Source organism: Thermobia domestica, chromosome 17 (assembly GCF_964235325.1).
Source record: "Thermobia domestica chromosome 17, izTheDome1.hap1.1, whole genome shotgun sequence".
In the NCBI taxonomy this organism is placed as follows: domain Eukaryota; kingdom Metazoa; phylum Arthropoda; class Insecta; order Zygentoma; family Lepismatidae; genus Thermobia; species Thermobia domestica.
Genome location: NC_137470.1, coordinates 184,889,317 through 184,903,280, shown reverse-complemented (window position 1 = coordinate 184,903,280; position 13,964 = coordinate 184,889,317).

The window sequence follows — 13,964 nt, the reverse complement described above, 5'->3', positions numbered from 1 at the left end:
GATTAAAATGCAAATAGAATGGAGTGTTTTGTTCTGATATAGAAAATGGAAAGAACAGACAATAAATCTTTTAAAAGCAAGATAATATTTGTTTCAGCTGTAGTTCTGAATATAAAGCTATAAGAATCACTCGAGAAAAAATAATTTTTAATGCGTGTACAAAAAGTTAAAAAAAGAGTTCCGTTCTATAATGATATTCATGTTTGTATTATTACATACTAGCTGAAATACCCATTTTTTCTATGGGTCAGATAAAATATCTATGTAAATTAAGTGAACAACGAAAGGAAATCGTATCGGCCATTTTTTACTACTTTTACATATCCCGGTAAACACCACCCCCTTTTTCGATTTTTTTTAAAAGTCTCTGGCTCCCAGCAGATGGGGGCTGCATTTGGAAGTCAACGCCTGTGGAGGTATCACCATTCATCTCAGCAACCGCGAAAACTATGGATTTGACACTAATATTTATTACATGCCCCGGTATACGCCCCCCTGAGACCCTACAGGTTCGAATTTGAAAAAAAAAACGCTTGGTCTTGGTCTGGGACCTGGACCAAGGTACCCCGTGACCAAAATTTGGTAACTCTCGGTCCACTCATCTGGTTCCCAGGCCACACATAACACACAAACAAACGCTTTTTCTTATTTACCGGTATATTAGATAGCCAAAATAAATTTCTAAAATAAACGTTTGAATTTTAAAAACTTTACAATATGACACTGAAATCTGAGTCAGATGTTATCCTGCTCAACATGCAAATTATAGGGGCGAAGCAAGAGTTCTTCCCTGGTTTCGTTAATTATTTTTCAGTCTATTAATCTACTAGACTTGTAAGAACCTATTTTGGAAACGCATGTAATCAAATCTGCAGATACGAGCCTCTCTATTATTGACAACTGTCACGTTTCCGTAAAACTAAACTTGTTTCTACCATACATTCTCACTATCATCATCACTTTTTATTTACGTATTGTTTAGTTTTCTTGCAATTTCCAAATATCTTTTCTTCGAAGTGATCCTGAAAACATTTAGGAAGCGGAGATCCACGAGATAATCAACATCACACAATGATATCAGAAACCTCCGTTTATTAGCTGTCCAAACTCTATAGTTATTTAGTTATTTTGCATTGATGGAAGAATGAGTTCTTTAATTGATTCTCAGTCCTCCTCGTGACAATTCTCAACATAGTGGCAAGAATCTCATGAGAAATTTCAAGCAGAGGATGCGTTTTTTATTGTAAACCATGAACTTATTCGCAGTATCTCGTCTCTAACTTTTTGCCACTTTGCAGAATTATCACTTTTAGAAGTCAGATCATGTATAACTCCAAATGAATCAATCAGACATCAAACTAGAGGCAGAAGACATACTCCGATTTAGTGACATTAGTATTGCAAGCCTCCAACTAGGAAGGCAAATGTACAGAAGGTCTACATATATAATGTGTGTTTAATATCTGGTGACTTCGATCTTCACGGTCAGTTCCTATTTCCTCTTTCTTAAACCTTTTGGACCCTCATGTTTGGCGTTTTCCTACATTTTAAGTTAGTGACTTATTTCTTAAAAACTGTTAACCTGATTGAGATGGATAAGAACTTGGTTTCTAGAATAGACATGTGGCTATTTTTTGGTGTAAGTTACATTACAGTGTTGCCAACGGGAAAATTCCCTAATCGAAATTCAATATTTTTGTAGCTGGCACCACTGCTGTCTCATGAGTGCAACTCACCTAAAAATTCTTTGGTGTATTGACAAGGTAGAGTGAAGTCGCTGGCTATCTTGCGAAGAGAGAAAGAAAAATTCTCTGTCATCATACACATGAACTTTAAAGTCTTTTTACATGTCAGAAACAAAAAATAACAGATATGCCGTTGCTACAGCTTTCCTAATTATCCTACTGAAACTTTCCCTCATGCGTTCTGTAGGCCAGAAAAGAGGCTTTCAGATAGTCGCACGTATGTTTCAATGTAGCCAGCAAGAGGGAAATAATGGAGTGGAAAGAAAAAAAATTTCAGATTTTCACCTAAAATCGTTAATTAAATTATTTTGTAGCTGACAACACTGCTACCAGATGCACGCAAACTATCTTAAAATTAAACTTTGTACCGTAGTAATATAAAGACGATATTTAAGAACTAAAGCTTTTAATTACAAAAAAAATAGGAATGAAATGAAATGAAATCTATGAGTTTTACGTCCCACAGTTATGTCGGTTAGGCTAAAGGAGACGGTGATGATGAGTAATGAATGAAATGGTGGAATGAAGAAAGTGGGAGGAAACGGGAGAACCCCGAGAAAACCCACACACACGATGTCTGTCCACCACAAAGTTCACTTGGCTGGGGAAAAATAGATTACAGTAAACAGAAAAGTAGGGAAAACTAGACAAATCAAGGGTTAGAAGCTAAATACGAATTTCTCTTGGTTCCCCCTAATTACCCCACTGTAATGATCTGTACTTGCTTTTGTTTAGCAGGGATCAATGTTTTACTGGCCTAAGTTGACTTGCGCTCCGACATATAGGTACGGATTTATAAACAAAAATTTCAAAAATTTCGATTTTTTGCCCACACTTAGGGAAATTTTAGTTTATTTAGCTGGTTATAACACTGCTCGCGGTCCGGTTCGATTGATGTCAACAATTAGGTATCTATCTGAGGTATCTACTTGACATGTCTTAAGGAGATCTCTCTCCAACGAAGGAAGCCACACGGAAAAAAGGAGAAAAAAGAAAATTTGAAATTCGAAAATACTCGAATTCTTTACTTTGGGTTGAAATTTGAGAAGAAAATTCGACGCCCAGAAGAAAAAGAAACTAATGTGATAAACTACGGCCCAGCCATATTCGGAGAAAAATAAGTGTCTCGATATCTTAACTAGTGTCCACACATAAGCGGATTAAAAAAGTGACAAACCCGCTTGTGTCACTTTGGTCACCTGGGTCCGAAAGGGTTAATCTGATTTTTTTTTCTATGTCTCGAAACTGCCAATTGTACTGACTGTTCCTAATTCAGTAATCAGCATCTGACTTCAGTCGAATGAGTAATCGTAGGCCACTTCACAGAGCAAAACATCGAATGAGTCTGTGTCTTTTCAGTATTTATTATATAACTTAGAAATAGCTCTAAAGTAAGAGACATAAGGTTAACTGTTAGTGAAGAGGTCATGTTCTCGGTTTCTTTCGCACCTTTATCTCCTGAAACGAAAAGCACATCAATTTACTACCCCTGTAAGGAGTGGAGGGGTGTCCAGCTTCCTCTAGATACTTTGTCCAAAGTTTTACATTTATTGGAAGTTTCTTCTTATTCGTATTTTCCCAATCTTCGTCAGAATGGCATTATCATATTCTGTTGTCCATCGCTATTTTATCTATGTTTTCCTTTGAGTTGTGGATTTCCTGTACGGTTATCATCTTGTTTTGCCACTTGGCCTTCTCTTGGGCTTCGCATTCCGCATTGTTGCGCTTCCTCTTTTTTATAGTGGGTCCATAAAATGTTGCTTCCGTCGTGAAAAAGTGGGAACTACTTGTATAAAATATTCTTTTCTCTGTGAGTAGTATTTTCTTGAGTGTACAAAGTCTGTCCTGAAAGTAAGGTGACAAGTTGTGGAATTTCGCGTACATACGCTTGATTAATAAAACGGTGGCGGTGGAAGGTGGGTAAACTTTCAGATCCACAACGCTACAAAGCCCAATTGGCTTCGAACAGTCGGCGCAAGTAAGGCTCCCTTGTTTTACCACTACCTTATTGCAAGTAGGGAGTGACCGCTGGAACAGCGCTACCCGGTGAACCTTTGTTTCAAACTCAGGAAGAACTCTAGCGAGGGTTTCGACATGATCAAGAAGCATATAGCAATGATGTATTGTGCTGATTGCGAGTGTTCAAATAGCACAAAGGCTTCACAGACGGCCGAGAAGATTTTCGCAACGGGAAACGGTACGGCATGACCTCGTTGCGTTGACAGTTACGGACGTTAGTGTTAATTGTGTGGGGTATTTGTTAAATACTGATCGCAGTTAGGCGTCCGTATGATTGCGGAAAGTAATGGATTCTGGAAATGCAAGTTTTTGAAATTATAACTGAGCGCTCGCAAAAGTAATTTTTGACCGGAAAAGGCATAACTAAGCTTTCTCAGTCACCATACATCCCCGATCTCTCTCCATGTGGCTTCTTCCTGTTTCCAAGGATAGAAAGTGCATTGAAATGACATCGATAACTCATCGTGGAAGAGTTCCGAAGGAGCGCAACGAAGATGGTCAGTAAGATTCCAGAAGATTTCACAGAGCGTACAAACGGTGGTAAAATTACTTGACACTTTTGTCGAAGCCCAAGATTCTTATTGTGAAGAATACTAGGTGTATTGAAACATTTTTTAAAAATCAAGTCTGTTTTCTATACTCAGTCTTCTTACTTTCAGGTATACCCTGTGTTTTTGTTGTGGGTATGATTACGTGCTTCTTACTCGTGTATCTTTGTTATATTTTGCTTTGGTGTGTATAGTGTATAGATCAAAAACGATCGTTTGTAGGATATTGACATTTTATTAGATAATTCTTTGTGTAGTGTTTTGAATTGTTGGTTTGGTCCTGTCACTGGTTATTACTACTAAGGAGGCAACCTACTTCATAGTGGACTGCGTTGCTTCTTCTTTGGCTTCATTTAGGGTAAGGAGGATGCGCTGGATTACGGATGTTGGTCTATGTGGTGCTTTTCTTAGTCTCGTGTCCGGAGTCTTGTGTTTGGTATCTCGTACAGTTGCCGACGACTTTACATATGGGGCAGTAGTGTGGGTTAATGTGATTTTTGCAATTGGAGTCGTGCGAATCTCCGCACCAGAAGCATACTTTTGATCGAAACGTTTATGCTGACCGTACTGGAAACTGTTCTAGCAAGCCGAGTGTTTAGCAGAGTTCATAGATACTTCGTCCTTGTAGTGGTAATTCATTATTATAATGCCTAGATTGATGATGCTAGTAACTTCTGTGAAATTTTGTGAGAACAGCCCTGTAAGTGGGAGAGGGATGTTGTTAGAATATATTCGTACGATACTGGCGAAGTCTACTTGCCATTTCTTCAACTTCTGATTGTTATGGCAACTCCTTTTGTGATGCATGTGAAGGTGAGAGGTCTTTTGTTGGTAGGAGGATTACTGGTTAGTGCAGTTGATAGGTTTCATGCCTGTTAAATATATATTTCGGAGGACAGTATTTGTATGTGATTGTGATTGTGTACAGTGGGACACATACATTCTTGAGGTAAAAACGGGTGAGTTAGGCAACCCAACTGACGACTGCTCCAAGATTAATTACGCCTGGTAGAGTAGCTAGAACAACAGCATGAAGTTACCACCAACTGTTAAAAGACCAAATAGTAAAGAATGTTTTTGTGTATGAGTGAGGCAAAACACTGGCTGACGAAATGACACAAGGGAGTCTTTGGATACTTGTACTTACAGTACACAGCACAGTACCAGAAGAAAAGTATATAGGGATACCAGAGGATTCGATGAGAAGATAACAGTCGGGGCACTTTTAACTTACTTCAAGTGACTATACATATATGAGTATCAAATAATATACGGATAGATTATGTGGTATGTGTAGCAGGTTATTTTTTTAAGTAAACACAAAGCCTTGCGCTAAGTTTCGAAAACATTAACAGTAGTCCTACCTGCAAATCAATTAAAGTATGGATGGATCATTTGGACGAAGAACCAGCCCCCAATAAAAACTTTAGGAGTCTAACAGAGACTGAGCTCCTAGGTTTCGGCATCACTGATTGATACATAATACCACTTCGAAAGAACAAATTGTCTCATTTCATTATTCATTAAATGGCTTTCGAAAATGCTAAATATTGGTATGCAGTAATTTATTAGTAAATATTATATATGCAAAATTTGATAACACTCAAATGAGTTGGAGAACTTATCCGTACTAAGCGTATTTCCCCTTAGGTTGCAAATATAGCTGAGGGTTCCTGATTTGTGAAAATTTATACATCAAGACACAGGGAGAAAGGGAAGAATGTAGCGTCAATAAACAACAATTTAAAATGTAAGAAATTAACGGATCATATCAAACATAGGACCATTAACAGAATTAACTCTGTAACACGTTTTCTCCATTCATTTTTCTTCCTTTATTTTTTGGGTTACATAATCTTGAATATCTCCACTGGCGATTATCTTTCATTTAGTAGCATCCAACTAGAGCTTAGTTCTGTAAATGGAACATTTTAAAACTGTAAAGAGCTAGAAGAATCGAACCCGGACCGCGGAATTTAGAAACAACAACGCTAAACCCTCATCGAAAGCGTTACTTTTTTTGCCTCGTCTAAATAAAGATCATTTTCTGTTCGCTCAAAACTGTAGCTTGTTAATAGCCAAATAGATTGGCATACCACAGGAATATGTAACTGGGGACTTGGAGGGCATTATATCATTGTATTCACTAAAATTATCAATATTAAAGATTTTTTAAAAACAAACTATAAAACTACTTTACTTTGAATCAAATACGGCACGTAGGTTATACTCGTAAACAAACTAAAGACGAATAAATTACAAGATTAAAAATGAATCAATTAAAGACGAAGTAATCGTGATTCAGTGGTCAAGGCGCTCCACCAGTACTCTGAAGGTGCTCCGATCGGATCAATGAAATGCCAGTTTTTTAAAGAATTTTTCTGGCGATTAATCGGCGATGACACACGTTTCACTATCTTCAGATTTTTGAATGTCTCAATACTTGAACTATGAAATCTTCAGGAATAATAATAGTAATAATAATAAACTAATAAAAATAATAATTTTATCTTAGAAGATTAAAAGTTAGGAGCTTATTGTCGTTCACGTCATACCATTAAAAGCAGAAACATGAGATTTTACAAGATTATTTCGATTTTGTGTAGTGTTGCCCACGAGAAGAGAAATTTTGCATCTCGTTTCTAAATTAAAACAAACAAAATCGAGACGAGAATTAACATTTTACATTCGAGACGGATAGGCTAACTTAAATTATCGTCTCGCTTTGGAGATAAAATCCGAGACGACACGAAAAGTATCGTAGACATTTATTGTATCATATCGATTCTCGAAATAGTGTATGTCAATTTTTTAAGTAACAATTGCTTTGTAGACTGACTCTTATACGCTATTTTGTTACTATGTAAATAGGAGCTCATTCAATTTATTATGGTCTGTGTAGGTTTTTTTTTTTTTTTTTTTTTTTTTTTTTTTTTTTTTTTTTAGCAAAGCTTTTACAATTACTTCTGCATATACTAAAAGTTAGTTTATTATATGCATTACTGTTTCAGCATACTCAGTTATTTTTATTAGTTACGAGCATTTTGGATACTTTGTGATAATTTTGAAACCATCATTGTATTTTCAACAATGTCTGTAGACATTATATCTTCTTCTTTTAAAGAAACTTGTAAATCAATGTAATGGCTCACACTCCGGTCCATCGTTGCCTGTTAACTTTCTTTGGTGCTATTTGAGCACACTAGTGCCAAAGAGCATTAAATAATTTGAAGACGAAACAGACATTTATTTAACTTTCTGTCAGTGTACCTCCAAGAAAAGTTGTTTCTCGGTAATGCATATTTTTATTTAATTATGATTCTGAATAAGTAATGCGTATAGTAACTCTGAAACAGGTTTATTTGTGGAAATAGTGTCCTACTCTATGTAGACTCTTCTTGTGTTGGCGCATGGCGATATTCAACCTGGAATAGGTAAACTTCAGGGGCACCACAGAGATAATTGTGTTTAGATATGGGAGGCAGCTGTTAGTAGAAGTAGTAGTAGTAGTACAGATAGTAATAGTAGTAGTTGGCAGTATAGTGGTAGCAGTAGTAATAGTAAAACAAATTGTAGCAGTAGTAGTTGGTAGTAGTACAAACAGTAGTAGTGTAGTTGGTAGTAGTAGTAACTAGTGCTAGTAGTAATATAAATTGCAGCTTGGATTCGGTTAGGTTAGGTTAAGGTAGGTTCTACTGGCTCCCATCATCTAGATATAACCCCACCCTTTTTCTTTCAAAACATCAAATAGGTTGAGAAGAACCTGAGAATTATGAGAATGATATATGTAAACTTTAATAAAAATGACCCCGTATTCGTAATGTGCACCTTCCTAGTGGTGCACATTCTAGAACATTTCCGAACCTATAGGAAAATAATATAACATGCTATCACATTCTACAACAATTTCGAACACTCTTTAACATTCTATAACATCCTGGATCATTCTAGAAGGTTTTAGAGCATTCTGAAAATTCTAGAACATTCTCGAACTTTTGGGAAACTTCTATTGCAGTCTGTAACATTTTCCAAGATTGTTGATAATTCTAAACATTTAATAAATTTAGCACAGTAATACCGTTGCTAGGGCTTTTGCTCCGTCTAGGACCCCTGGTAGTAAATCGAAATCGTCAAGGATGGGAGATACAGGGCTACAATACCATATAACTCCCATGGGGTTCCGGGTCTTGGTTTTGGAGCCTTGCTGGCACGCACGGACAAACCACACTTACTTCTGTTATATATTTTGATTACCAATGAAAACTTGCGGTAGAATAATTTCTACATGGTATTAATACCATTATTATTATTATTATTATTATTATTATTATTATCACCAGAGTATTGTGAATTTAATGGTTCACCATATTCCATAAAGGTTTAGAGTTTTCTTTATGGTTGGTTTAATCGTAACCCTCTCAGCTCTGGAACTTGTGTAACTGTATCTATCCCAGCTCCGCTCAGTGGGCATTATGCTGGACAAGCACCATGTCTGTCGGTTTTCTCGGGGTTCAGTTTTAGATTACATTCTTTATTCCGCTATTGCTTTCAATCTCATTATCGACGTCCTCTTTAGTTTAGCTGTCATAGCCATGGAACGTAAAACTTGAAAACTTATGTTTCTTTGAGCTCTTGTGAGTTCAGTATCCGTACTTTCTACAAGATTTTTTCGGAAACCTTTCGTTTAAAAATTAGCTAATTGTAGGGACGTAAGCAAGGGATGTGTTCTGGGGGTCCGGACACTTCTCTCCAATCCTGACTATTTTGTAACGTTTGAATAATGTTAGGGATGATTTTACAGATTTTAGTAAACTCTGTCCTCATACGGGATTTGTCTTCTATATTATTATTATTGTTATTATTATTGTTATTATTATTGTTATTATTATTATTATTATTACCCTTGTGACTGAAGATTTGAGACCTCAATATTACACCCTATTGCAATATCAAAAAGCATACTGAGGTTGATAGGAAAAGAAGAAAAAAAAGATAAGATATAGTTTTTAAGGATTAGCGTCCGAAAGGAAACGAGGGGAGAGAAAGAAGGTGTCAGCTCCTGGACAATATGAATATCGGAATTTCGGATGCCTAAACAGAAATTAAGTAAAATTTGTCTTCATCATGATACATAGTAACACGTTTTCTTTCCTTAAAGGACTTTGGATTATGTATACGTTATTTTGTATTCTAACAAAATTTACGTAGCAATATAAAAAGGAATAGCTCCAATTTACAAATTTTGGTTGGACGGATATATGGAAAGTGTTGGAAATGGTGAACGAAAATACAATTTTTATTTCTAGCAGTAGGAGTAATAGTGGAAGGCGTTCGGAATAATTGCTAGGAAACAATATCATTTCAGACACATTTACGACATACTAGGCCCTAAGTATGACCCCTATGTATTCACTAACTGTTTACGAAATACGTTACGTTATCAGACAGTACAAATCAATGTTGTATACAGACATGTGAAGTCACTTTGTTAGTATTTTCCCTGTGAAGAAAGTCGTTTCGACTTTAGCTTGTATGACAGAAATAAATTGAGTATTTTTCATTTTATTGCACATGAGAAGCATGAATATTGTAGTTGATATAAATTTCCTTAATTAACGCAGAGAGAGCCGAACCCAGGACCCCTAAATTACGAAACAAATGATCATGCCACTACGCTAACCAGGGAAGGGTCCGAGTGTGGCACTAGAGTTGCCAAACGACCTGTGTCAGATATAAAAGAGGGTGTGAAGCTATGTATACATGCAAATTTATAGCAGCTGAAGGAACCATGGAAAGCAGGAGAGCCGGAAGAAATATGGGCCCGAAGGGCACAGCAAGACATAAGGCTAAGGAATCATTCGTTCGAATTCACAATGTAAAAGAGAAAGTGGATAATGTGGCATATAAAATAGCACTGAAATTTTATCATTAATTCATTAGCTTTAACCATTCTGTAGTAAATATATTGTGAGTTGAGAAGTAAAACGCAAGAAAGTCGGGAGGGGACATTTGAACAAACGTCGAAATAACCTTTCGGAATAATGCTGGCACAGGATGCACATCTAGAAAAATGACAAAGGCTACTTGCACACGCAAAAAGCTACCAATATTGCAGTGCCACGTTAAAACATCTGACGCAAAGGAGGACTGGGGATTACAGGTACAATTACGACGTGGTTCCTCTCAGAGAAAATAACATATATAATCACATAAGCAGGTATACTGATAAAGCTACATACCAATCTATGAAGGACAGTTAATGTGAATAGTATCTATAAGATTGTGATGAAAACACAAGCTCTGTTCACAGTGTCCACACTTTACGAAACAGGGATTATTACCCTGATGCTGCTGACAATCCGATTATGTTTCGTAATCAAAACTAAAGGACATTTGAGTCTGGATTTTTTCCGGTTTCTCTTCAATATATCCAGCCATGTAGATGTCAAGTTTAATGAAATTGGCGAACCGGGGATCATTAAACTGGAAGTGCGTAAATGCTTGGAGACGGATGAATTCGTCAAGATGCCATACATAAAACACATCAATAATTAATGCAGCATCCTTGATAAACATCACGTGCTGATTGTTCGTGTGAAATAATCTAACATCGATAGTTTGAATACGTCCAGCGCATTTAGGACGTAAACTTAATGTTATCCGGAACAGTTGAATGCATCAGTTTACCATCTTTGTTACAAGACCACGAATCAACCAACAGCAAGATGGAATTATCTTGCACATGTGGCCAAAATACTTCCTGAAGAAAAAAACTTCAAATCATCCTTGCACATATTTGCTGATTTTCTAGCAAATACCTTGATATTGATGTCAAGCATTTACCCTTAGGTTCAGCGGATATCAGAAATAATGGCAATACTAGTTTCCTAACCATTGACATAATGAGCATTATCATATACGAGTGCGTAACTGCTGTCGTTGATTTTATGCTACAGTAATCGTTTGACACTTTTTTGCCTATGTCCTATCTGAATGTATTTTCTTGTCGTATCTACTTTGAACTGTTAAAAACTGTTAAGTTGAGGTTTTCTTTTACAATCATAGACTGTTTCAGTAACAAGCTTTTCTACGGTTTGATGTAACTCTTGCTCATCTTTGGTTACTTTGTACACGGAATGAGTAATTGTGTGTGACACAATATTGTTACGTTTTGAATTTTGTTTTCTATCCAAGACCAAGATGCTTGGAATTGCAAAGTGCCCGATGGATCCATGTCCTTTTTTTTTAGATGCATCGAACGCATTTTAATTGTCTGATCCTCAAGTATTCTATTCAAGACCCGCGTTCTTTTAATAGGTTATAATATCTCATAGTATATTTTTCTCACAGACGCTTTGTTTCTGTTTTGTTCAAAGTTACAAAAGGGCAGAAACTTGTAGCGTGAAAACACAGATGGCACTTTTCTTCTTTTACTTAAAGATTTTTTTGTCTTCATGCAGTAGTAATACATGCATTCTAACTGTTGGCTTCGTATATTTTGTAGTCTCCTTATTAGATGGGGATGTAGCGTATGGCAAACTACTACGCTGGTCGGAATTGTATCGTTAAGCATGCGTTGACGAGTCTGTTACACCAGTTTCTTCCCGAGGGTCACTGTGACTACTTTTGTAACGGTCACTGCCTCTCTCGTCCTCATTTGACACGTTATCATCCATCTCTAACGTTTCATATTCTTCGACAACTGTATCAATATTCACTAATAAATACATTTCTGATCATCTGAATAGGGATTATTGTCTCCGTCCCAAACTAACTCACTAATAATGACACAACTACCTGGGAAATTCATATTCATGTCCACAAGAAGAAACGACTTTTCTAAATCATGAATTATAATATACATTGTCATTTTCTAGCACTTCCTCAACAGTGGCTCACCGATCAAGGGCAAATTAACCTTTCTACTAACCACTCTTTCTTAATCGACTACTTCACTGATAATGCAGATATTAGCTAATGATCTTTCTCGTATAGTTTCTGTCTGCAAACAGCACACACAGTAAGTGACACGGACTCATTTTGGTCTCTTCTTTCTCTGTCGTCAATGACCATATTTTCCTTACTCGCAACTATTCTGCACGTAAACACACCTTTCTTTTGGTCTGTATACAAACCAGAGTTTTCGAAGCTCTAGCTTTTGTATCACACTGGTGAGACTTTCACAGAGTTTTTGTGCGTCCTTCTTGCATGCTACTTCTCAACTCACAAAAGTTACTACAGGTGGCTAACACCAATGCATTCTTGGTAAAATTTTAGTGTTATTTCTTATGCCACATGACCCACTTTCTATTTTACATTGAGAATCCAAATTCAAGATGACCACTTTCAATATGGTGGCCACGATGTTCATTATATACTGAATAGCAGATCTTCTTGTGGGCAACACTAAACAAAACCGACATAATCTTGCCAAATGTCACGTTTGTGCTTATAATGGTACAACCTGAGCAATAATAAGCTCCTAACTTTTAATCTTCTAAGATGTAATAATTAATATTATTATTTTATTACTAGTATTATTCCTGAAGATTTGATAGTTCAAGTACTGAGACGTCGGAGTATTCCAATATCTGAAGTTAATAAAACATGTGTCATCATCAATTAATGGCCAAAAATATCTAAAATACAAAATACTAGCCTTTCGTGGATCTAATCCGAGGACCTTCAGATTAGTAGTCGAGAGCCTTGACCACTGAACCATGATTACTACGCGGTAATTGACTCGTTTTAGTTTGTTTACCAGTATAATATACTCACCGTATTTGATTAAAAGTATAAGAGTTTTGTATTTTGTTTATAAGATATCTGAAATGTTGATAATTTAGTGAATGCAATGATGTAATGTCCTCCAAGTCCTCAATTACATATTCCTGTGGTTTGCCAATCAATTTGACTATTAACAAGCTACTGTTTTGAGCAAACAGAAAATGATCTTTATTTAGGCGAGCCACAATAAGTAATGCTTTATGTGAGGGGTTAGCGTCTTGGTTTCCTAATCTCGCGGTCCGGGTTCGAACCTCCTCGCCCTTTATAGTTTTTAAAATGTTCCATTTATAAGGCTGCGCTCCAGTTGGATGCTGCTAAATGAAAGATAATCCCCAGTGGAGAAATTCACTGATGATGCAATCATGAAAATAAAGGAAGAAAAATGGATGGAGAAATCGTGATACAGAGTTAATTCTGTAAATTGTCCTATATTTGATATGATCCGTCAATTTATTTCATTTTAAATTGTTGTTTATTAACACTACATTTTCCCCTTTTCCCCCTGTGTCTCAATGTATCATTTTTTACGAATATTACACAAATCAGGAACCCTCAGTTTTATTTGCAACCTAAGGGGAAATACGTTTAGTACGGAGAAGTCTTCCAACTTATTTGAGTATTTTTAAGTTTTGCATTTTTAATAATTACAAATAAATTACTCATACCAATATTTAGAATTTTCAAAAGTTATTTAATGAATAATGAAATCGAACAATTTGTTGTTTCGAGGTTGTAGTAGGTATCAATCAGTGGTGAGTGAATCTAGGAGCTCAGTCGCTGTTAGACTCCTAAAGTTTTCATTGGGGGCTGGGTTCTTCTTACGAATGATCCATCTATACCTTAATTGATTTGCAGGTAGGACTAC